We start from the raw sequence: 25,240 nt of genomic DNA on the forward strand, positions 1-25,240 counted from the left end.
GCTGCCTCTTGTGAATCGCCTGAATTTGGTATGCTTTATCACACAGCGTAAGACAGACCTATTTGTTTGCTCAAGCTTTTTACTGGGCCTATACATTTAATTAAAAACAATTAATAGATTTTTTTTGTTTTGTTCTTTAAAGAGCTGGTAGAAAAGTTATTGATCCTTTACATTGAAAAAAGTTTAAATTTTTAATTGCAGATTTTGATCACTGAGACCTGCCCTGGAGTGACTCAGCAATATGCAAAGTAAATTGCTCTCACAAAATAACGGTGCCTGAATTAAACTTGGTTCTCCCACAAATTCATGCAGAATTCTAATTTTGTTCCAGGCCTAACTCAGACACCATCAGTTAGCAGTTGTGCATTATGTTCTCAAAATAAAAAGGATTCACTTATTTTAGACCTCCCAGCCTTACAATCACTAGCAGCTTGTTGGTTATACTCAGCAATAAAATTGCTTGCAAATGTCCATTTTGTCTCTCCCAACATCAATAATCAGTATTTTTGAAATAGTAAAACAGTAACATTTTCTATTAAACGTATGATGACATATGACTTATTTTAAGTCTAGAATGTACTTAGTTAAGGTTACAGATGGCTCAGTTATACAGTTTACACTAGTGAAACCACAGGACAACTCACGGAACTGAATGCTGTAAGAAGACACAGTCAAATTATTACTTGCTTCATTAGGTAAGTAGGCTAGCTACCACAAGCTGTTAATAGACAACCAAAAGTAGAGTTTTGGAAGGCTACTAGTTTAACATGATTTAGCATGATTTTTTTTCACCATAGATAACCCTTAAAAGCCACCTTTAGTTTGGATTTTTAATCAAACTTCCCCCTTTATTATATTTATTCTGAATAACTCATGGTGACACTGTCTGCGTGCACATGTTCTCATTTTGTAAAAGAGACACTATTGATAAGTAAACAGTAGACATAACATTTCCAGGAGGGGAAAGGAAACATAGCAGACATTTGAATTTCAAAACAAATCAACCTGAAAGTTAAAAAAATAAATAAATTACTAGACCAGATGCTAGCTTATTGTGGAGGAAATAACATTTTCCACCTCAGCCACAATCATCAGAAATTTTAACATGTATTCTAGTATGGCATGTATTTGTCTGCTAGTTTTGAGGTAGTATTCAAATATAAATATTTAACTAAATTTTGTAATTAACAGGCAATCTAGCCAAACACAATTAGCAGATTGTTTTAAAAGAGCACAGCAATGGCAATGATAAACAAGCAACAAAACCTTTTTAAATAAATTATGGATTTAGAATTCTCATTACCCCAAAATATAACATACAAAACTGAACAGGGAAAGAAAAGGAAAAATACAGCCCATGAATAGTTTAAACCAAGTGTATTCAAGCATTTATGAATACCATCTATAATGTATACAAGTATATAGAACTTGCTTTCAACAGCTGCCAGACTGAAACTTTCCATGCTCATATAAATTATTCAAAATTTTAGCCTACACTCTTTTATGTTTAAAACTGTGTCCAAAACCAAGCAAATGTTAAGGGAGACTACCTAATTACATGAGGCCTAGTAGCTTATCTCTACAAAATATGTTCACTACCACCATTTTTGAGCACTCTTCCTACACTTGATACTTTGATCAACGTAACAAATTTAAACAATAGCAGAGTAACCACGATGAGGTTGGTTTACCATGCTGGCAGTATTAGGTTAGAATGCACATCTCTGAAGCTTCATAAACTTTATGGTAACAGCAGCCTCTTGGAATTAAATGTTTTGTCTTGCATACTGCAACCCCTTTTGCTTACAACATGAGATTGGAACAACTCGAAAGTCTAAAGGATATATTCGAAATTCTCACTAGTCCATGCAGTGCAACAAAATAAAATAGAATTTAGAGGTGAAATATTCAGGAACTCTGAGAATGGAAAAAGCAAGTTGTGTTGATTGTGTGCAATGCAGGACATGGGGGGAGCCAAGAACTTTTTATTATAGCTTGAAAAAAAAATACAGGAGGATTAAAGATCTAAAAGTAGGAATCACAAAGTACATACTTTTTAAAGAAGCTTATTGTCTAAGAAGTCATATCTTGTAGCCCTGGTATAATCTAGAAACTCCCTAAAATGCATTAGAATATGGCTTTGGACACTTAAACATCAAAAGAACAAGCCAAGAGCTGGACCTGAGCAAAAATGCACATTCTCCTACAAAGAGGTGTGCTCCTCTCTGTGGTCAAAGACAAAATTACCTGGACTATGGTACTGTTAGGTGTTAATATGAAACACACCAGAAGCTCAAAACAAAAAGGGAATTATGGTATCTTAAGAGTACTTACCTGCTTGAAAGGAATCTTGTGAGGCTTAATTCATTAATGTTTGCAAGTACTTTTTTAAATTTTAATAATTACTTACATTGCAGTAGCACCTATAGTCTCCAAATGAAATCATGGATCCATTGTTTTAGGAAATGTACAAACATATAGTAAGACCTGACAATCCAAGACCCTGATCCTGCAATCTCTTATGTGCAGCCAGAGATCCACTGAAATAACAGGTACAGAGATCCGCCCATGTACAACGCATTGCAAGATTGAGACCTTAATGTATATAACAACAGATACAAGGTGGGAGGAAAGGGAGCATTAACCCAATTTTACGTATGTGAGCTGAGGCAGAAAGTTTAGATGATTTGCGCAAGGTCAGAAAGAAAATCTGTGGAAGAAGCAGGAATTTAACCCAGGTTTTCTGAATCCCAGTCTAGTGTCTTAACCACAAGATCATTCTTCCACTTGAGGCTTCCAGATTCTTTGATGAGAGGTGTAACAAGTATGTATAATCTTAATGAATAGGCTAACCAGTGTGACACAGAAACTATTTCCATTGCCTTCAGAGCAATTCAAGTTGCCAAGCACCTCAGCTGGATTTGAAAAGTATGAAGCTGTTTCACTGGAGTACGCTGGCAACCTCTCTGCTGGGTCCTATGAGTTGCAAATTTTGAATGTTCTTTGGATGAACTTTATTTTTAGTAAGTGAAATTCCATGCAAAACTTTACATAAATTCTTTAATATAATATATGGAGATATCCTATCTCCTAGAACTGGAAGGGACCCTGAAAGGTCATTGAGTCCAGCCCCCTGCCTTCACTAGCAGGACCAAGTACTGATTTTGCCCCAGATCGCTAAGTGGCCCCCTCAAGGATTGAACTCACAACCCTAGGTTTAGCAGACCAATGCTCAAACCACTGAGCTATCCCTCCCTCCATGTTAGCATTGACATTTTAAATATGTCAACAACAGGAAATTTAGTTATGATTCCAAAAACAGTCTTACTATCTCAAACATATATACACAGCCATACGTTGAACAGGACAGTAAAATAAACTACTACAGATGTACAAAAGGGCTGATTATAATTGCTGTAGGAGGCCTAAACCAGATTCTTACTTCAGTTACTGTTCACTGGTGTAAATCCAGTGGAGTTACTCCTAATTTAGAACAGTGCACATTAACTGAGATTGAAATCAAGTTCCATGTTTTGGGATCTACAGACCATTGTATGTTTACTTTCTCACTTTAAGTCATTACAATACATCCTATGCCAACTGAACTAGTTAAAAATCATTCACTCATTTTTAAAACACTCAAGAAAAAGAAGGTAGCGAGATCATGAGCACATACTGTAGTCCAACTCATAATGAAACAATGGGTCAGATCCTCAGCTGGTGTAAATTGGTATAACTACACTGTCTTCAATGGAGATCCCCAGCTGGTGTAAATCAGTGTATTTGGCCCGTATCTTTAAACAGATGTAGCTTTCTGTATTTAAAACTCTTATTTTAAATCTAATTTCTGGAGAAATAAAATCTACCAGGTAAAAGACAGCAAAAAAGTTGCAATACATTTTGCATAATGCTGCGTAACTGCTCTTAGAATGATCCATTCTAGGCACATGAGTGTTAAGAAAATATTTTTAACTTTAACAAAATGAAGTGACAAAATAATCCTCCTCTGAGAATAAAAGATAGCTCTTGGGGTGAGCAACTGAAGGAGAAGATGGAAAATGCTGACTGTCTGAAACCGAAGGATAGCCAACTGGTCTTAGTCCTTCCTTCCCCTTCCCTCCCCTCCGACCGGCTCTTCAACCTACAGATCCAACTCTAAATATGTAGTGTGACACATTTCAGTATTTGAACAAACAATTTATGTTCCCTTCAAGATACCTCTTATTATCAGCAATCTCATTCAGTGTGTACGGCCTCATCTTATTTTGGAGTACTACATCCTAAACTGAAATGTTCATGAGACATCCTGTGATAAGTACCCTACCCAATGCCACCATATATATATTTTTTAAAACATGACACACAGCTTGATCACAACAAAAGGCCAAATGGTCCACCAAAGCTTATCACTTAATTTTTTTCAGCTTTTCTCTTTGCTTTAACTCTGCAGCCTTAAAACTCCAATTTTTTTTTTTTTTTTTTTGGAAAAAGAGAGAAGTTGTCTCTTAAAATCTTTTATATTTAGTGTCAGTGGCTTTCTTCCAGATGTTCACTACTCTGCAATACAGATTTCCTGACATTCCTGTTTACTTTTTAAAAGACCACTCTCCCAAATACTTACTTTTAAAGTTCAGTATAGCCCACAGTTACCTCCATGGCTGCCCTTCTGCAGAAACTCCCCAAGCCTTATAGCCGAGTGGCCGACAGCACCTCTCACTCTCACACACACACACACACACACACACACACACACACACACACACACACACACACACACACCCATTTGAAAGCTTATTATGTCTATTTTAAAATTAGGTGTGATATGGAGCTGTCAAGTGGTGCCATTAGAAATGGGGAGAAACAATGACAACATCAACACATTACAATGACCACCTTGAAATAGCTGCATTCATATAGTCTAATGACTCCCTGTATTATTTCAAGGCCTAATATTGGATTTCTTTGTGACCTCAAAAGCATCACATCAACAATCTAAAGGGTAAAACAAAATCTAGTAATACATTTATACAGGTACCACTGAAATGTAACAATAATGGTGATCTTTCTAATCAACATCACCAACATCTTGTTAATCATTATGATCTCTGTCCAGAGTGTGTGGGTTAACACAGTCTTCACTTTCTTGGCATGTACACACTTTGTGCAAGAGAGATGGTTTTGACTATATAATAGTTGATTGTGCAGTGACCTCTACTGGTACAAGCACAAGATCTTGTAGAGGCTCAGATGCCATTGGGCCCTTGAAGAATACAGGAAGTAGTTCATCATCCACATTTTTCCATCCATGCTGCAATAGTGATCCAACAGGTATGCGTGAAGACATCCAAATCTTTGCTTGCCAAGATGCTCTTTTGATATGTTTTTCAAAACTGTCCTCACAAGGTTGCAGTTTGGGCAGTGACTTGTCCTTTTGGACGGTTAGATTGTGGTGCAAGCAGTTCAGATCTCTGTGGGTCTCCTTTTCTTTCTCATTCTGATTATACAGCACTGCTACCAACTTCCTTGCTACAGAAATTGCAGCTTTTCCATCACTCTCTCCCAGTTTGTCATGATCACTTAAGTAGTAAACTCCCTTTGTTTTGCGGCATTAAACAGAGATTTCCCCCCCCCGCCCAAATACCAGTTAGGGATGACAGAGTCACATCCTGTTAATGCACATACAGCAGAAAGCATGTTGCAGAAGTCAGGAGTGAATGTGGCACAAATTGCACTCCCATGTACGAAGCGATGTGTGTCAGTTGAGCTGGTAATGCTTCCTGTTTCAATCCACGTTATGTGCTCCATTTTTGGCCAGGAGTGAATAGCAAAGACAATATCATCTGTACCAGGTGACCTAATTACTATGGTTCCTTTGACATCAAGCCATACTGGTGCATACAGGATGCAGAAGCATCCTTATATCTGCTTCCTCTTGAGTACTGTACAAGTCGTGGGCTTCTTCAACACTGCAACAAAGTGGTAATTTTCTTTAATATTTTTGTGACCCCTTACATGGGTCTCAGTTTCCCCTCTGTGTTGCATTGTTACTGGGTGGGGGAGGAGGGGGAGAGAGACTTGTTTGCTCTCAGGGCAGGCTAAGAGACCCAGGTATGAATGATGCCTAGCTGTCTGAGCCTGAATGAGTCATTAAAAAGGAATGATCAAGGCAGACCCCATATCAATAGAAAATCTGAGAAGACAATGGAAAACACAATCACCAACAATACTAACAACCAACAACTCAGAGGGAGATGGATTTCCCCACCTATCAGCAGGGAAGTTGAGCAAAGACCCCATCTCGAGAACAAAGGACTGGGAAGCTGTAAGATGGGGGGATCAGAGTTGGCTGCTGGAAGGAGTCGGGTGCTCTCACCTGGCAAGTGATCAAGGAGGACAGACTGAGGCCTGGTCTACACTACGAGTTTAGGTCGACTTTAGCTGCGTTAATTCGAATTTAGCCTGGACACGTTCACACGACGAAGCCCTTTCTTTCGACTTAAAGGGCCCTTTAAACCGGTTTCTTTACTCCACCTCCGACGAGGGGATTAGCGATAAAATCGGCCTTAGGGGGTCGGAATTGGGTTCGTGTGGACGGAATTCGACGTTATTGGCCTCCGGGAGCTATCCCACAGTGCTTCATTGTGACCGCTCTGGACAGCGCTCTCAACTCAGATGCACTGGCCAGGTAGACAGGAAAAGCCCCGAACGTTTGAATTTCATTTCCTGTTTGCTCAGCGTGGAGAGCACAGGTGACCACGCAGCTCATCAGCACAGATAACCGTGATGGAGTCCCAGGATCGCAAAAGAGCTCCAGCATGGACAGAACGGGAGGTACGGGATCTGCTCGCCATATGGGGAGATGAATCAGTGCTGGCCGAACTCCGAAGCAGTAAACGAAATGGCAAAATATTAGAAAAGGTCTCCAAGGCCATGAAGGACAGAGGCCATAACAGGGACGCACAGCAGTGCCGCGTGAAAATTAAGTAGCTACGGCAAGCCTACCACAAAGCCAGAGAAGCAAACGGAAGGTCCGGGGCTGAGCCGCAAACATGCCGCTTCTACGCGGAGCTGCATGCCATTCTAGGGGGTGCAGCCACCACTACCCCAACCGTGTGCTATGAGTCCCTCACTGGAGAAACACACAGGGAAGCGGGTTCGGGGTACGAGGAAGATGAGGATGAAGATAATGTAAATAGCTCACAGCAGCAAGGAAGCGGAGAAACCGGTTTCCCCAACAGCCAGGATATGTTTATCACCCTGGACCTGGAACCAGTAACCCCCGAACTCAACCAAGACCCTGTGGGCACACAGGGGACCTCTGGTGAGTGTACCTTTGTAAATATTACACATGGTTTAAAAGCAAGCGTGTTTAATGATTAATGATTAATTTGCCCTGGCAATCGCGGCCAGTACAGCTACTGGAAAAGTCTGTTAACGTGTATGGGGATGGAGCGGAAATCCTCCAGGGACATCTCCAGAAAGCTCTCCTTCATGTACTCCCAAAGCCTTTGCAAAAGGTTTCTGGGGAGGGCTGCCTTATCCCGTCCGCCATGGTAGGACACTTTACCACGCCAGGCCAGTAGCACGTAGTCTGGAATCATTGCATAACAAAGCATGGCAGCGTATGGTCCCGGTGTTTGCTGGCATGCAGACAACATCCATTCCTTATCGCTCTTTGTTATCCTCAGGAGAGTGATATCATTCACGGTCACCTGGTTGAAATGGGGCAATTTTATTAAGGGGACATTCAGAGGTGCCCCTTCCTGCTCTGATGAACAGAAATATTCCCCGCTGTTAGCCACGCGGTGGGGGGGAGGGGTGAAGTGATCATCCCAGAGAATTGGGTGTGTGGGGGAGGGGAATTAGTTGGGTTTGTGCTGCACGTTAACCCTGAAACCGCAGCCCCTCCTTTTACATTGCAAACCCATTTTAAATGGCCAACCCAACGGGTGCTTGGTATGGTTAATGAGAGCAGTACTGTTTTAAACCATCCCCACATGTTAACAAGATTAAAAAAGCCAAAAGACTGTGGCTTACCATGGCTGCCTGCAAGCTGAAATCTGTGGCCTGGCACTGCGTGAGTGATCTCTCACACCAAACCGGCAGGCCCTCAATATAAGAGGAAAAATGCGACCTTGTAACGAAAGCACATGTGCTGTGTGATGTGAACAGCAAAATTTAACGTGAAAGAGTGTACCCATTGTTCTCTAAAATGTATCTTTTTTAACCACCTCTCCCTTCTCCTCCACCAGCTGCAAATGTTTCTCCTTCACAGAGGCTAGTGAATATTCGAAAGCGGAAGCGAAGGACGCGTGATGAAATGTTTACTGAAATACAGACTGCCTCCCACGCTGACAGAGCACAGCAGAATGCGTGGAGGCAGTCAATTACTGATTTTAGAAAAGCCCAATATGAGCGAGAGGAGAGGTGGCGTGCTGAATCGCGGGCTGAAGAGGAGATCTGGGTCAAGACAGTTCGATAGGACAGAGCATGTCTGTCCAGGTGCCAATGATTGATGGAGTTGGATAGCTGAAGCTCAATCCAGTTAAAACTAAAGTGATGCTGGTAGATTGGGGAATTGCATCTAGACGATATGGTGAGGATAATTTAATTGCAGGTGTATATCCTCCATTGTGTTCATATTCATAATCTGTGGATTCTGTTGGATCCCCAAGTTATTATTATATGATCACACAGCAGCCATTTACTGGAATACTTTTTTGTCTCTGGCTAGGAAACTGCTCCAGTTTTTTTTCAGATGTGGGCCTTGCTACCGTGAGTTATGCCTTCATCAACTCAAGATTGGATTATTATACTGTGCTCTATATGGAGCTTCTAGGTGTTCTTCTAAAGTTTCTTTAAAATTAATTCCATTTGTCATCCAAGTTGCTGTGAGGGATCATGGGTCTCGAACACAGGACTGCAGGACCCCAAGCAACCACTACTCAGCAACTCGCTGGTACCTGGAGGGAGTGTTGGCTGGTGGAACTTAGCTCAGTATAGGCACCACTCACGAAGCTCCCCACTGGAGGAGAAGTCCAGCCTCTCCGACTGGCTCAGACTCACTATTTAAACCAGAATGAAGCACACAAAGTTGTCTGAGCAACTAGGTGAATCACTGGCTGGCTGCTACACTGGACCCTACCTGCTTCTCTGACTCAGCTTAAAATGTGGAATAAATAAGCAATCTCCCTATGGCATGAATGGGCAAAGGGTATGCAGTTTCTTTCACCACTTAACTTCTGTACAAAAAAGTATGACATCATAACTTGGACAGCAATTGGTCTGTTAAAGTGTTCAATTGACAACAACGTATGCATGAAAAATAGCAGGTGTTGGTACTGGAATGAGGCCAGCACTCCAGGCCAGGGATACCTCCACTTGGATATAGTCTGCCTAACTGATAAATTATTAAATTGCAATTTATCCAATTACCTATGAAGAAAAAACTATTCCATAGAAATGAACTGTACATTTACATTTAGACACATACTACACATTACACTATGGAATGGTTAAATGTTTTTTCTAAAAATCTACTAAAATCAATGTAGCCTGCATTAAAATACTCTCCCCTAACACAACCTACTTCAGAAACACAAACTTCTTTGTGAAGCAATTAGGGTTGCTAGAAACATAACATACCTGACCCAAGCTCACAAGAGGAAGCAAATGAAAAGTTAAGCAACCTTTTCTCCTTACCCACAGACATATACCTTACCATTAACACAATTACTATACACCACAGATCATGTACTTCAACCTTAAATCTACCCCTGCAGCCTTCTCTTCTCCACATAGCCCTTTACCAAACTACCTTCTCCTAACATTATTTGTGGACTTTTGGTAGAATAGTATGTTGTGCTGAGAAAAGTTTGGTAAAGGGGTTGATGGAAGACTGGTCTCCTTAGAGCATATTTAATTCCCTTACTTTTCTGGGTTTAAGACAGGTATGTTATGTTTGTAGTGACTCTGCTTCACAACGAAATCTGTATATTAATTTGCTAGATTATTTTAAATAGGGGCATGGTGCTGATTGAAGGATGGGATGGACTTGTGGGGTATGTTTAATTCCAGATACGGACAGGGAAAACTTCATGCACCAGCAATTGGTAAACATGAATAAGGCTAAGATTTTTTCACAGTTATTTGTAGTAAAAGTCATAAACAGGTCACGGGCAATAAACAAAAAATCACGGAGCCCATGACTTGTCCGTTACATGGGGGGTGGGGACACAGCCCCAACTCCAGCGGCTGCAGTGGGGGTCGCAGCCACAAGGGAGACACAGCCCTGGCTCCAGAGCAGGCCCAGCTGCGGGACAGGGGTGCACAGCCCTGGGAAGCCGCAAGGGGGGTGCGCAGCCCCAGCTGCAGCCTCCAGTGAAAGCCGCGGGGCTAGGGCGCGCAGGCCCCGCCAAGCCCAGGACACCGCAGGACTTGGGCGCACGGACGTGCCTGCAGTACCGCCAAGCCCGGGACACCGTGGGGCCCTCCCCCAGTCCAATGCTGCTTCCTTTGTTCTTGAAGTGTCATCGATGCCAGGGGTAGAGAGAAAGGGAGAGATAATTTGGGGCATCTGCTCTCCCTTCTTATAGTTCTTTCCCTTCTTTGAAAATCATCTCCAGCTGAGGATCAGAAGACAGAAAGTCTGTGTGGACGGGAACCCCAAGCTGTTTCTTTGTCGAGATGTAGATTTTTCACCCGTCAGCTAGCCTTTTGTAGTTTGTGAGCGCTCTCCAGATTTGGAACATGTCTTAGTAATATCATACAATAGCATCTTATAACTCTACATACAATGTTGCCACATATATTTTACCAGGACAATAATGCTTAGCAAATTATGAGTTTTCAAATGATACCTCACAATGCATACTTTGTACAAAATCTATCAATCTTGTAAAAGGGGTGAACACAAGGGCACAGACTGTCCCAACAGGCTGCCCAGAAGCTATAACCTTCTCTATTGCATCGTATCCACACGGGTCAGATAGGTCTGTTTCCGCAGAGATGCACAGGAGTTATACATTTTAAGGACAGAAGAGACCATTGTGATCATCTAGTCTATCCTTCTGTATAGGACTTCTCTGAATTAATTCCTGCTCCAAGTCCAATAGCGAAGATTGAACTAGAGCACATCTTTTAGAAAAGCATCCAAACTTGACTTAAAATTTTCTAATGAAGAAGAATCCCCCATACCTCTTAGTAAGTTGTTCCAATAATTAATTACCCTCACTGTTAAAAATCTGTGCCTTCTTTCTAGCCTGAATTTGTCTAGCTTCAACTTTCAGCCATCTTGTTACTGTAAGTTCGTTAGGGCAGGGAACCATCATCTTGTTTTGTGTCTGTACAGTGCCTGTGACAATGGGGTCCCAGTCCATGACTAGGGCTCCTAGGTGATAATATTATTTATTATTTGAATTATAGTATGTAATTTCTGTTCCCCACGTAGTACTTACAGACCATGGCCAAGCCACCTCATAATCTTCTTCTCTGATAAATTTAAAAGATTGAGCTCCTTGAGTCTACTACTATAAAGCACATTTCCCAAACCTTTAATCAGTCTTGTTGCTTTTCTCTGAAACCTCTCCAATTTATCAACATCCTCCGTGAAGCAGGGACACCAGAACTGGACACAGTATTCCAGTAGTGGTCGTACCAGTGCCAAATACAACCTCTCTCCTCCTACTGAATATGCCCCCATTTAAACATCTGAGGATAGCATTAGCCTATTTAGCTACAGCATTGCTTTGGGAATTCATGTTCAGCAGATTATTCACCAGAAAGTCCAAGTCTTTTTCAGACTCACTGCTTCCCAGGATAGTCTCTCATCCTGTAAATATACCCTATATTCTTTGTTCCTAGATTTATACATTTACATTTGACCATACTGAAACATTGTTGGACTATGCCCAGTTCACTAAGCAATCCAGATCACTCTATCAATTACCTGTACTCTTCATTATTTAACACTCCCCCAATATTTGTGCCACCTGCAAACTTCAGCAATAATGATTTTATGTTTTCTTCCAGGTCAAGGATAAAAATATTAAATAGCATAAGGAACAGATCCTTGTGGGACACCATGAGAAACACCCCCACTCAATGAGGATTCCCAATTAATTACATTTTGAGATTAGTTAGCCATTTCTAAACCACTTAATACACCTCTACCCCGATGTAACGTGACCCGATATAACACAAATTCGGATATAACGCGGTAAAGCAGCGCTCCAGGGGGGCGGGGCTGAGCACTCTGGTGGATCAAAGCAAGTTCGATATAACGCAGTTTCACCTATAACACGGTAAGATTTTTTGGATCCCGAGGACAGCGTTATGTCGGGGTAGACGTGTATGTGCCAAGTTGATTTTGTATCATTCTAGTTATTTAAATCAAAATGTCGTGTGGTACTAAGTCAACTGCCTTACAGAATTCTAAGTATATTACACTAAACACTCTTACCTTCTCATCCAAACCCGTAGTCTCATCCAAATGATACTAAGTTATTTTGACAAGACCTATTTTCCAAAACCCATGTTGATTAGTATTAATTATATCACCCTCCTTTAATTCTTTATTAATTGAGTCCTGTATCAGCTGTTCCATTATTTTGCCCAGGATCAATGTCAGGTTGAATAGGCCTATAAGTACCTGGATCATCCCATTTACCCTTTTCAAATACTGGCACAACATTAGCTTTCTTCCAGTACTCTGGAACTTACTCAGAGGTATTAAAAATCAACATTAACAATCCAGAGAGCTCTTTGACCAGATCTTTTAAAACTTTTGCATGCAAATTATCCAGACCTTCTGATTTAAGAATGTCTAACTTTAATAGCTGCTATCTAATATATGTCACTGTTTGAAAAGTGGGGAGTATTTCATCATCATCACATCATTTGAATACATCATCTGGCTTTGTCACAAATACTGAACACAAATATTTATTGAACGCTTCTGCCTCTTCTGAATTATTATTGACGATTCTACCATTTCCACCTACTAATGGACCAACAACATTGTCAGGGTTCCTTTTGATCCTGCTATACTTTGGACTCAGCCTGGGATACAAGTACGGATCCTGGGGGGGGGAGGGGGGGGGAGCAGGCCTTTTATAGAGGTGGCAACAGGGGAAAGGAGCTACAGCTGAAGGCCCCTTCCGTACTGCCAAAGCGTCTTCTTGCACTGTCAAGATGGCCTCTCCAATCCTGACTGGCTTTTTTTTCTACTCTGGGAAGGGGGGGGTTGATGTAATCCCACCCAGATTGGGTTGTGAAAGAGTCCTTTTCCCCCATACACACCCGGCTGAGATCCCCACTGAACCCAGATCTTCCCTTTTGCCTCTGACTTTTCTCATCCTATGTCTCTCTGAAGCCTTCAGGAGGACCAGTCACTGAAAACACCTCAGAAAAGAAAGCAGAACTGAGAGGATAATCTCTCCAAAACATCAAATGCAGCCCTGAGACATGGCCGGGAATTAAACCAACAAAATTATTAAGCCAAGCTGTTAGTCTAGTATTCTGTAATAAAGTTTGGAATTTTCCTCAGAAAAGCTCTGCAACAGGGAGATGTGGCTGGGCTGCCTGCTGCTATGGAGGCAGCACAAACTGGAGGAAGCTTTTAGTATAGATAGTAAAGTTTTACACAAAATTAGTATAATTTTTATTATAAAATTAATCTTAAGTTATATTAATCAGTAACTAAAAACAAGCTTGTTGATATTTACAACCAGAGGAAGAGTTTAGAACTCTGCATGATTATATTTTTATTTAACTCAATTTTTATGCCACTTATCTCTAAGAAATAAGACAAATAAAGCTCAAACATCAATAAGGAAGATTGTTTCATGCCACTTTTCCAAATCTATCAGGTCAGAAGTACTAAAACTGATAAAGGAAGACTGTATCACCTACTGTATTACACCTCTTGATTAATAAAAGAATAGCACAGACATGAACATGAAAAAAATACAGGATTTCCATTTTACTGGAAGGAACAGTCTCACTGATTTAATAAATAAGATGGGGGAAGCGGGGGCTCTCCTACCTTGAAATGTGAAATTGAGTTAAATTTCTAAGTGATGATCGCCTTCCTCCATGTGCCAAAAATCCTGCAAGACACAAAAACAACAAAATTTAGTACTAAGACCCTCAAAACATTCCATTTAACTATCTGGCAAACTACATCTCACATTTTTGGAATTCAAAATTAAACCCCACTGTAGAAAGGGTACATAAAGTCACAATAATATCACATGAACAGCTCACAGCTTTCTACAGGGTATTAATGTATCAGCTATCACCTCTTAGTTCTCCTCACCATTAAAATTCCATAGTTGTAAATCTTTAACTGATCAAAATTAATTTTGTTCACCTGGAGCACTTTTTTCACCCTCAATGATTTTCATGTGAAGAACTGAGAAAAAGTATAATGTAGTGTTTCTTTCAATATATACACTACAGTGTAATATTTAAAAAGAAAGCACTTTATACCATTTTTTGCAACTACCCGTGACTATTTTTTTTCTGTGCACTACTAAGCTTTTTGGATTAACTCCTGAAGACTTTACTTAGTTTTTATTCTGCTCTTCTTCAAGCACAACTCTCACTGAAGGGGAGTTAAAACTGAGTCAAAATTTCAGGATTTAGTTTTGTTCTTGTACCAAGTATGTACAGTAGCGGTTTAATTAGTTCATCAGTCCACAACACCTGGTATCTTTGAAAAGGTCACATAAATATTGTACTGTATTTTGAAACATAGTATAAAGTCTATGGAAAGAGTTTTATCACATATATTAGTATTGTGATGTGTGCAGAATCCTGCTTGTTGGCATCTACTGGGACATTATCACAGAAGGCTTCATCGATATACCTGTTGCTGTTTAGAACAAAAAAGTTGAAAGGAAGAAGAGAGGTATAAAACTAAAATTAATTAAGTGACAGTTAGGGTTGTATCAGGACACATTCACCAACTCAAAAACTGAAAAGCATGGAAATAAGCTAAGGGACAAGTCTCCTGCATTCCTTGCCACTGTCACAATGCCTACAACACTGGCAAATAACACATTCCAACACTACATAAGGCTTTCATTTCCACCTCCAACAGATATCAAGAAACAATACATACCCCAGCTTCATCAAACTCACACTGTAGTGCAAAACCTTAACAGGGACCTCTCAGATGCTCTTGCACCAACATTTTGGCACATCTGACAGTCACACATTCCATACATTTGGGAAGTTATTCTGCCTTAACATTTCTGAAGTTACCAAGCACCTTCCCATCTCCAACCTCCTATTCCTGGGCAAAATAACTGAGCAAGTCATAACCACTAAACTCCAACACGTGACATCAGCCAACTTCCTGGATACCTTACAGTCAGAGTTCAAACCAGGGCACAGAACAGAGAGAGCTATAGGTGCACTAAAAGATGACCAGTTCTTATAGCCAATGACAGGATCTCCATGATTATGCTGCTGGACTTCTCTGCAGCTTTTGACACATTAGACCACTAGATACTGCTAACCTGCCTACATGACAGACCAGAAACTGATGGCCCAGCACCGAAGTTGTTCCTATCATTCCTCTCCAGCAAAGCCCATAGTGCTTACGGGTAACTGTTCCTCCTCTATAAAGACCCTCGCCTGTGGTATTCCATAGTGCTCTATACTATCCCCTCTTCTCCTCAGTATCTACCTGAGACCACTAGGAGAGACAAAGAACTACCATGGGCTCACCTGCCAACAATATGTCAGTGACTCTCAACTATATACAGGGAGTCATCAGACACCACTTACAACGCTTTTCAATTGACTACCTGTTTTGCCCCACAACGCTTGTTTCGCCCTTACGACGCTTGATTTGCATAAAGTTCACCTGAAATCACTTCCTGGTTGCATTATACTGGTATAGAGCCGGAAGGGGTCGCTTCTGATTGGCTTCGAGGGAGCAGGGTAGCTTTTTGCCGGGTAGGGTTGCTGCTTATTTTTGATTGGCTGGGGCTGGAAGCCAATCAGAAAGCTTGAACAGCAATTGGCTGAGGCTCAGCATGTGTGCCATTCTCCTTGGCTTTCTGAGCCTGTGTTTCCGGCATTCTGAGCAGCATATGTGAGTTTGTGTGTTTATTTGAAGGCTGTTTACAAAATACAGTGTACAGTAAATACACTGATATTGCAACATTAGTCATCTATAATTAATTTAGTACAAAAATCTGGGTTACTGTGGTGAAAATAGTGTATTAAGCCTTGGTTCAGGAACCAATCCCCCCCTTCATATCATTGATTCCTATGGGAAAAGCAGTTTCGACTTACAACATTTCGACTTACAATGCAATTCTGAGGAACAGATTGTGTCGTAAATCCAAGGACTCCCTGTATCTCATTCACAACTAATGCAACTACGACTACTACAAGATGTCACAGTGACTATCAGAAATCAAAGAGTTTTGGACTTAAAGCAGGGATACAACCTGTTTACTCTGTACTATAACAAGCCTGACCCCTGGGGAAAGGAGACAGTCTGCAGGAAGTCATCTAGCTTGTATATAGAAAGGCCCACAGCAGACACAGGGAATGGCAGACTTAATGACAGTCAGAGTCGGAGATGTTTCCACCTCCATGGGCCTTGGCCTCGATTGGCCAAATTAAAGGGTTTTTGAATTGCTAGCTCTATGGGGCCAGATGGGGGGAAAGGCAGCTATGACCATTAGTGGTGGTAACCACAAGGGAAAGGCTGCAGGATAACAAGATCTCGGAGAGGATGATTACATTTAGTGGAGTAAGGTGACAGCTGTAATTGTGAGTGAGTAGCCCCTTTCCTTTTGTTTTGACGTTAGTTCCAGGACTCGTTCAGAGGCACCAGACAGCTGTAATCATTAAAAGCTAATTTGTTCTTCATCCTATAAGTGATCTCCTTGTGCCTGATTTCTCCAACTCCAGTTCCAACCCATCATACCCAGAACTTTCTTTCGTCTGCACCCACCCCGCCACTCAGGGTCCCTAGCCTTTCCCCAGGGGAAGAGGGAAGTAACACTATAAAAAATACAGCACATCCTCTCCTAATTAACAGCACTTATCTCAGAATACAGAACACATTTTCTGAGGCTTTACAAGTAAATCCTTTGATCAATTTATCCATTAAAATTAAATAAAACTATGTCCTTTAAGAAATTAGCCTTCTGTGTCCATCTTTTATTTGTCCTGAATTATCTTAATGGAATAATGCAGACACTTCAAACTTTCAATGAAAATAAAATTAACTGAAATCTTGTGCATATGCTATATTTGAAGAAATGAAGTTATAATTAAGCTAAGTTATTAAAATTGTATCTAATTTATGCTTATATCAGGAACAGTCAGGCTTAGGTCCGCAGTAAAGGTAAATTAAGTGGGGCTATTGTGACATCAGAGTTACTCAATCAAACACCATCCTTTCTCTAAAGCTAATTTTCATGCAATAATTCTATTGGTTGAAATTACTCAGCAGTATGAGGGAGACTGGGCGCATGTCAAGTATTCTCATTGATAGATTAGTCGTCTCCACTGTCGTTACTCGTTAAAGAGTCTGTGGCTACATGCCAGCTTGTGCATCAGCACTTGAAAGGCTTGCCAAGTCACTGCTTCCCTGGTTCACTGTGCATTGAGGCAACACTGCCAGGGGAACTGAGGCAGTAGTGCTGGGGGAGCTCAAAGCACAGACACACTGGGACTCAGAGGCTGAGTTCTCCCTGCCCCCTTCACATACCACCAGCCTCATTAACACTTTCCTCTAAACCAGTACGGCTGCATCTTCATTGATAAAAAAGCTGCATATTTACTGCTCATTAGATGTCTCTCTGCAAAAACAGTGGAGACAAGGCACTTTATATTTACAGCAAGACAACTAAGTGGGGTCAGTCATGCACAGAAGATAGAATGCTGACCTCACCTCACTGCCTTCATGGTAAAACCTATAAGTGCCTTCTCTCCATTTAGGATTTCCAAGTGAGAAAACTATTGCATTTTAATTATCTCACTGTAAAAAACCCACATTTGTATCAGTGATGACAAACCCTAAGGCAGAGGTTCTCAAACTGTGGTCCATGGACCACCAGTGGTCCGCGAGCTCCATTCAGGTGGTCCGCAGATAGTTCCCTCTAAGATGCTAGCCTGGGCAGCCGCACACAATAGAATGAAAGGCCACCCAACTAATTAGGGGAGCCATGCAGGCGTGGCTCCATTAATTAGGTGCCTGGACCCTGGAGAAGACGCACATGTAAGGTGAGATGCTGGCCTTGGAGGGAATAGAGGGGTAAGTGGGAGGGGGCAGTGGGGTGAAAAGAGGGGGTGGGCGGAATTTCAGATGTGCATGGCTGCGGCGACCAGAGAAAGAGGCAACTTTCCACAGCTCCAGGGCTCTGGCTGCTGAGGAGATATGGCCCTCTGTCCCAGCTTCAACTCTGTGGCTGCTGTGGCGGGGGAGAGACCCCCCTCCTTCCCATCCCCAGCTTGGAGGCTGCTGCGGTGGGGGAGAGAGGGAGACCCCCCCCTCCTTCCCAGCCCAAGCTTGGGGGCTGCCGCAGCGGGGGAGAGAGGGAGAGACCCTAGTCCTCCCCAGCTCCAGCTCGGGGGCTGCCGCGGCGGGGGAGAGAGGGCACATCCATTGCATTATAAAGGTAAGACTACTGATATTAAAATATGAGTTGTGTGCTTTTATTTGTAGAACAAAAAAACCTTTTAGTACTATTAAGGTTTTTTTATATAGTGCTTTATCCAAAGGGCTTTACAATAGTTAGCTAACGGTACAAACAACATTTGGAAAGATCATTAAGTGGTCCACCGAGATCCTCAGCAATTTTCAAGTGGTCTGCGGAAAAAAAAGTTTGAGAACCACTGCCCTAAGGGGTGGTCTACACTTACAGTGCTGCAGCACTTAGTGAAGCCACTACCTATTCTGATGGGAGACCACCTTCTGTTGGCGTAGGTACTCCACCTCCCTGGGTTGGGATAAACGTATCGCTCGGAGGTGTGGATTTTCCACATCCCTGAATGACTTAGAGTAAACCAAGCCTAAAACGACTGCAAATTAACAGCCAGATTGACCAGTACATCTCATTGGCTTTGATCTTTTTGTGTGATGCAAAGCAGCTCTAAGGCGAGCGCAATTAGCTGATATAGTCTGGCTTTGATGTAACCATGATTCTTCCCTTGCATTTTTAAAAAGTATTTAAGGTTGATAATATATATTCAAATCTTTAGAAATATCACATGACAGCAATCTCTTTTAGTTTCTTGTTTAGTGTTCATATATACATTTTTAAATCTTTTTTAAAGACTATGTTAAAATGGAATTAAGGATGACAATACATTTCAGTAACTTCATGGGGAATAAACATTGCGATAATGTTGTAGTTATCCCAAAACCTAGCACCTGAAAATCCAGGAAATTCAGAGTTAAGGTTACACTATTTTGTGGATATATATAGATAGATAGATATAGATATAGATATACACACACACACACACAGCAGCAGCTGCCAGATCTTTCCAATCTAAAACCTTTCACCAAAAATAATTTAAAAAAAATATTTGGTAATACTTTGAAAAAAAACCACACACTGTGCTATACCGTCTTCTTAGACAGTGCTATGTATTACTGAATGTCATAAAAAGTAGCAATATTTGTAGTAATTTTAATGTATAATTCATGTTGTAATGATCCAGGGATCTCTTAACTCAGGGAAACAGAAACAGTATGTGGGTTTTGGTTCTCTTGGCACACTTAGTCTGAACTAAAACATTAGATGCAGAATCAATTTAACATTAACAACAGTTCTCTCTAATTTTCTGGGAAAGAAGAGAAGAGGTTCTCAAACCAGCTTTTCATAAAGAAAAACTGACTACATTTGGTTACCTTTATTTTACAGCAAGCCCCTGGAGTGGCATATTTTATTCTATTAGAGGGTTGATTTAAAACAAAAACAAAACAAAAAAAATACCTGCAACATATATTCATAATAGAGTATTATTAGTCTGCATGAATACAAGTGAAGAATACAGAAAATCAACAAGCTCTAATTCTTTGCTGAACTTTATTTGTCTGGAAGGTTTGAGTAACTTCTAGGCAATATAGAGAAAGCTGCACTTCATGAAAAATATATTGATGACTGGCAGCAAATAACAGAGAAACTGATTTTGATAGTGTCATCTTATTTTCTTAGTTTTATCTTCATCTCAAAACCACTGTACAGTTTGGCAGTGTTAAACAGAGGGCTATAATAATAGTAAGTGCTACAGATCAGTATGCAGTCAGGTTCGTAAATAGAGCTATGGGGGGAACTTTGCATAGTTTCAAACCATACTCTGCTTGTCTCCAGCCAGTGCTTCTAGTTCCTGACTTTTATGATTACTAGGAGACAGATTCCATAACTTAAAAATAAACCAGAGGGGTAGCCGTGTTAGTCTGTGTCCACAAAATCAACGAGGAGTCCGGTGGCACCTTAAAGACTAACAAATTTATTTGGGCATAAGCTTTTGTGGGTAAAAAACCCACTTCTGGCCATGCATCTGAAAAAGTGGGGTTTTTACCCACAAAAGCTTATGCCCAAATAAATGTGTTAGTCTTTAAGGTGCCACCGGACTCCTAGTTGATTTTTTAAAAATAAATGATCACCAATAATACTGGGGGGAAATGTTTGTATATAAATTATATGAAATAGTCAGTTTGGCCATTTTAAAATACAGTATTTTGTTATTGTAGTTAAATGTTAAAGTAACAACTTATATTTCCAAAACAATTTAAGAGAATTTATGTACTATAGCTAAAATAGCAATATACAATAGTATTTTTCTTGAAATATCTCCCAAATTGTCTGGTCATTCACGACCCTCCAAGACATTTGCTCTCCACAGGAATGATACAACTGGAGAAATCCGGGTTAAGACTTTCAAATACTGTGGTCAAAGCATTTGAAACAAACACCTGTAATTGAAGGAGACCAGAGTGCACCCAATCTAACCAGGTTCAGACCAAGAAAGGCTTTCCTTATCAATCACCTCCATAAAAAATCCACACAGTCCCAAGAAGAAAGCACCTTTTAAGCCTCTTTATGTCTTCTTCATAACTGTTTGCCACCACTTAGACAGTAAGGTAATAGGAGGTACCTTAAAAATAGCTATAAGATAGAAGGAAGACAGATTTCTTCTTTAAGATGCTGGATGCTTCACAATTTGATGACTGAAAAGCTTAACAATTTGTACCATTTTTTGGATAACTAAAGATATTTCTTCTAAAATATTTCAGCAGCTTACTGTCATTGGTCTACTTAACATCTCATAATGCAATAACACATTTTCTGTTTTGTATTTTACAGTACTAGTTAATCTATAGTTTATACTTCATACATAATGAGTGTTGACGACCCATAATTTGCTTGATGATATTTCATCTGTATTCAGAATGTAGTTCATGAATGTTCTCTGCAGTGAGTCTCTAAACAGTGAACTTCCATCCACTCATAATTACCTTACAAATCTTTATGTGAATGCAGCAGCTCTTAGTGAGCTGTCAATAAAATCTGCACATTGCTAAAATGCTTTTATTCCTTAAATGTCTATAATCCTCTTTCTAATTATACTTGTAGATTCTGCACTTTAATTAATGGTATGAGACTTCTAAATTCTGAAATGTTATATCTCAACAAGTTTGCTGACAGAATATTAAACAAACAATTATGAACAACTCCCTCTCTACCCCTTCTTCTCTATTTTTAAAAAAATCAGTCACATTGTTTTACAATCTGAACCATGCTACCAAGTTACAAGGCATGATTCAGATATATGCTAATATTCTAAAGCCTGAGGATTTTTCCAATTCACAGCACATCAAAACATTTTCTGGTCACTAAACAAAAGCCAGGCCCCATTTCTGGTTGTAAAAAGAACAGGAGTACTTGTGGCACCTTAGAGACTAACAAATTTATTAGAGCATAAGCTTTCGTGGGCTACAACCCACATCCGAAGAAGTGGGTTGTAGCCCACGAAAGCTTATGCTCTAATAAATTTGTTAGTCTCTAAGGTGCCACAAGTACTCCTGTTCTTTTTGCGGATACAGACTAACACGGCTGCTACTCTGATTTCTGGTTGTGTTTCCAAGAAAATCTACTTAGTCCGGGTAGGTAGAAGACAGCAGCCCAAATTCTTTGACTGCTTCAATGGCTCCCCATAAGTCTCCAAATCCAATTTAAAAAACAAAAAACCCAACTCTTGTTTTCAGAGCTCTACATACGTTTACTCTGCCCCCTTTCATTGCTCTTCTATCTACCTTCTCACTCTGCTCCTCCAGCCTTGGCCTTTCTTATCTCAGGAGTCGCTCATAAAGGCCCATCTGTGCCAAGTTTCTACTTTTTCTTTTGAGATACCATGCCACTCTTCAATCTCATCTTAAATTCTCTGTTCACTTTAGCCTAACATGAACACTGAAACCCTGCCCAACTCCCTCTTCATTCCATTATTGAGCATCTCCAATTTCATCTGCAAGGATATTTCCATGGATCTTCTACTTTTAAATTTTAGCTCTTCTCTTTACTCACTATCATCTGACATTTGTTCCCCTTTCTGCAAGTTTTTGACTTCTACCTAAATCTGTAATACAGTTCTTGTTATATTTAAAATGCCTAATCATCAGAAGGGGGAAATGTATTCTCATACTTACTCAACACCATCCATTAAATGTGGTTAAACCACTTTCAGATTGCATCTCAGAACCACTTTAATACAGTAATGTAGTATTACACATTAAAACATTTACATTCAGCTATCACTGAAAAAAAACTGCATAACCATATGAGATCTGTTAGTAAAACCAGTTATCAGTCCCCTACACCAATATATTGTTTCTTCAAAAGAGGAAGCAAACTTAAGCCTTGTCTACATGGAAAATTTTTACCAGTTATATCCATATAATTATTTCTGTATAACTCCCTGGGGACATTCTTAGTCCAGTATAAGACTAGTTTAAATTCACACCTTAGCCCACGGGGTCTCGCAACAAATTTTTTGGTGGCCTCAGAGTGTGGCCACTAACTCTTGCTGATGGCCGCTCTGACAATTTTTCCTAAAATACTTAATTAACTTTAGGAAAAACAAATAAATATGCACATATACATTTCCAAATCATTGTAATTTATTTATGTAGGGTTTTTTGCAATAATAAAAATAATGTACAGTTGTTTCTATTTTTTACTGGACCTAAACAGACTAGAAACACATATAAGGTGCTTTGCATGTTCTTGTCTTTGTTGTTGCTTTTTTTTTTTTTTTTTTTTTTTTTTTAAAGACTTGCTGGCTAGTAAGTCTGCTGCTGTGAAAAAAGTGATACTTGTATGTTAATATCACTTTTCACAGCCTCCCAGATAGCTACTAAGGCTATGTCTACACTACAGACCTTACAGCAGCAGAGTTGTACCACTGCAGCTGCGCCGCTGTAAGGTCTCCCGTGTAGCTGCTCTATGCCGGCGGGAGAAGCTCTCCTGCTGGCACAATTAAACCACACCAATGAGCGGCAGTAGCTATGTTGGCAGGAGAGCGTCTCCCGCCAACATACCGCTGTCCACACCAGCGCTTCTGTCTGTGAAACTTTTGTCGGTCGGGGGTGTTTTGTTCACACCCCGTTCGACAAAAGTGCTAGTGTAGGCATAGCCTTAGTCTGCTGTGAAAAGTGATATTAACAAACATACAAATATCACTTTTCACAGCAGACTTACTCAGCCTTGGCATGCCAGGATACAAATTAAGCCCTGAATGGTGAGGTGGATAGAGAGGCAGCAGGGCCAGGGTGATAGGGGGTAATGAATGGGGGCCTGGGGGAAGCAGCGGGGGCCGGGGCAATGCTCTAAGGGTGAGCCCGGGGCCAGAGCCCACTGCCACATGGACAGGGGCTGGAGCCCACCACTGTGCAGCTGGGGAACAGAGCCCAAAGCCCTGAGACAGACCCCAGTGCCTGGAGATGGAGCCTGAAGCCCTGCAGCTGGAGCCTGCCGCCTGCCACCACAGGGCTGAAGCCTGACTCCACCACTCCTGGGAAGGTGGGGAACTGACTGGATGCTTGCTCCTCCAGTGTTTGTGTCTCCAGAGGGGACAAGGCTCAAACCCTGCTGGAGGCCCCAAGGGAGGGACTGCTGCTGTCCCTCCTCCCCCTGCTCTTCCCTCCCACCCCCCGCAATCATCATCTAGGAGGCTGTGGCCGCAAGAAAAGCCCCTGGAGGCTGCATGTGGCCACGGTGGCCGCATTTGAGAAACACTGCCTTAGCTTATATCAAACAAACAAAAAAATTTCCAGTGCAGGCAAGGCCTTGAGCCCCAATGATCTGCATGGAAAAAAGAGTTTGACCACATGGAGAAAATTTCAGGAGTGGGGCCTTAGTTTGGAACCAACTGTGCTACCAGGTGGATATACACACACAGGCACCTTTGGTAGTGGAGCCAGAGCTCATTTAGAATAGTCTAAGCATAGCCACAGTGCAGCAATGTAATTCAAGTATCTTGGTATTATTTTCTTTGAAGAATCTAATATATTCTTCTTCACATACTGCACTATGCTGAGTAGAGGAAAAAAAGAAATCAGACACACACTTCCCCAAAGTATTACTACTAAATAAAAACACCAAAAAAAAAACCCCTCCCCAAATTAAGGAAAGAAAAGAACTTTAAAATTATAACTTAAAATCATCATACCCTGCAGCTCTTTCTTTTTCTTCACAAAATATTATATTACTTTTACTTGCAAGTCTACTTAAAATTAATTACTGAACCCCCTCACTAGCAAAAAAAATGTCAAGATGAGTGATTCCTCCAAGGGCCCATAGAATTTTCTTCCAAAAAAAAAAAAAAAAAAAAAAAAAAAATTATAAACGAGTATTTCCAATGAAAGGAGGGGGAAATGGACTTCAATGGTTCATTCAAATGTGCAATTTCAGAAAAACGCACTTTCATCTCTATATAAATACAAACACACTGTGACAAAGTTCCTCCTCTATCTCGGTGGGTCCTGCGCTTATTGGCGGATTTTCTTGCCTCAGAGATTCACCATGTGGGTTGGGGAACAGCCCAGAGACCTTCCCCTCTGGAAGAACCCACAGTCCAGGTCAATTGGGAGGTTTGGGGGGAACCCGGGCCTGCCCTCTATTCCGGGTTCCAGCCCAGGGCCCTGTGGACTGCAGCTGTCTATAGTGCCTCCTGTAACAACTGCATGACAGCTACAACTCCC

The 25,240-nt window shown here is 40.9% G+C and overlaps 1 protein-coding gene across 1 annotated transcript in view; it reads right to left on the reverse strand.

Moving 5' to 3' along the window:
* The window catches only part of TANC2 (tetratricopeptide repeat, ankyrin repeat and coiled-coil containing 2), a 513,617-nt gene extending 499,522 nt beyond the window's left edge, over positions 1 to 14,095 (reverse strand). Inside the window, exon 1 of the mRNA XM_065422604.1 lies at positions 14,045 to 14,095. The gene's annotated coding sequence lies outside the window, so the exon portion shown is untranslated. The remainder of the gene's footprint in view (positions 1 to 14,044) is intronic.
* Between the last annotated feature and the right edge of the window lie 11,145 nt (positions 14,096 to 25,240).

The sequence above is a fragment of the Emys orbicularis genome, chromosome 25 (assembly GCF_028017835.1).
Source record: "Emys orbicularis isolate rEmyOrb1 chromosome 25, rEmyOrb1.hap1, whole genome shotgun sequence".
In the NCBI taxonomy this organism is placed as follows: domain Eukaryota; kingdom Metazoa; phylum Chordata; order Testudines; family Emydidae; genus Emys; species Emys orbicularis.